Source organism: Microtus pennsylvanicus, chromosome X (genome assembly GCF_037038515.1).
Source record: "Microtus pennsylvanicus isolate mMicPen1 chromosome X, mMicPen1.hap1, whole genome shotgun sequence".
Lineage (NCBI taxonomy): Eukaryota > Metazoa > Chordata > Mammalia > Rodentia > Cricetidae > Microtus > Microtus pennsylvanicus.
The window spans coordinates 61,503,012-61,504,663 of NC_134601.1; the positions used below are offsets into that span (position 1 = coordinate 61,503,012).

Genomic DNA, 1,652 nt, shown 5'->3' on the forward strand with positions numbered 1-1,652 from the left:
AGAAAGAGGAGCCCATGACAGACTACTAGTAACTAGTGTATTGTGGGAGGGAGTGCCATTTTCCTCAGTGGGATAGCCATTGACAAGTTGCCTCAATGTAGTCAATGACAGCCCCATTATAAAACAGTTTATAATTATATTATGTGGACAAATGTTTTACCTCCATGTATATATTGCACTGCATCTATGCCTGGTACACACAGGAGATACAAGAAGGGGTCAGATCCCTTGGAGCTGTAATTAAAGATGGCTGTGAGCCACCATGCGGCTGCTAGCAATCATACCTGGGCCCTCTACAAGAACATCAAATGCTCTTAACCACGGAACCATAACTCCAGGCCTGCAATTACAAATTCTTTTTTTTTAGAATATGAAAATTTGTTACTGTGTTTCCATTCTCAAAATTTATGATCTTTGTCTTTCCTTCTTGCATTTTTATGGGACCAAAAGCTCCATTGGCTACTTTAACAAATTTAAAGCAGACTCCAGGAATATCACCTTTTCATGACATTTTCAACCAAATTCAACAACCAGAACTTAATAGTTTTCCTCAATGAAGTTCAATCAGCCACCACTACACACGAAAGTTGTGGTCTTCTTGTCCTTCCTGATGAGCTGCACCCTGACACACTTCCTGATAGCAGAATTTGGCTGCTTGGCTTCAAACCCCACTTTTTCTAGAACAATACCCTTTGCATGAGACACAACTTTAAAAAGATTGGCCTTTCAGGGCTATGCCCAAGTGGGCTTTCTTGTGTTGCTTACCATGACCCCTTTGGTGACAATGTAGCTTCCAAGCAGAGCAGAGACCATGACACTTGCCCATCTTTCCAGTACCACTGGTTCGAGAGAAAACCATTTATAAATTCTTTTTATTTTTTCGAGACAGGGTTTCTCTGTGGCTTTGGAGCCTGTCCTGAAACTAGCTCTGTAGACCAGGCTGGTCTCGAACTCACAGAGATCCACCTGCCTCTGCCTCCAGAGTGCTGGGATTAAAGGCGTGTGCCACCATCGCCCGGCTCATTTATAAATTCTTAAACCACTCAAAGAGTATTTAAATTTCAAAAACTCACTCTTATATTTGAATTACGACTTTTCATAACTATGCTGAAATATGTGTGATCTGTAAAGATTTGGACAAACACCAATATTTTAAAAGAATCTTGATGTATACAGAAAAGACATCTCTATTTTTTATGTGTCTGTGAACAAAGTAACAGAATTTTTGGACACTCCAAGAAGAAATATCATTTAATATTTGCTCAGATAAAGAAAAACTGCATGTCACGAACTGGCATTTATACTATTATTATGTATGCTGGAAAATTATTTTATTGTTTGTTGGAGACCAACCTTTTGTGATAGCTTGATTATGAGCCGCCTTTGTGTAAATGAAAGAAAAGATATTCAAACGAGTAAAAATAAATGTGCATGATTCACCAGCACAGCTAACTCGAGATTTTCCAGCTTCATAACCACAACTGATACGAAGATTTATCGTCACAGCTGCCTGCGTTCTTCTTTTCCTTGGAGCCAAAGGAATCAAATTTCTTTCTGGAGATTAGTCATGTGTGGGGGTGTTGCCAACTGCAAAATATTTGTTATGAATGAGGTGCACTTCTCTGCTCCTGTCCTCCAGCCCCAAGTCAGTG

The 1,652-nt window shown here is 39.6% G+C and overlaps 1 pseudogene; it reads right to left on the reverse strand.

The window, feature by feature from the left end:
• Positions 1-405: 405 nt before the first annotated feature.
• LOC142840639 (small ribosomal subunit protein uS12-like) lies at positions 406-826 on the reverse strand (annotated as a pseudogene).
• Between the last annotated feature and the right edge of the window lie 826 nt (positions 827-1,652).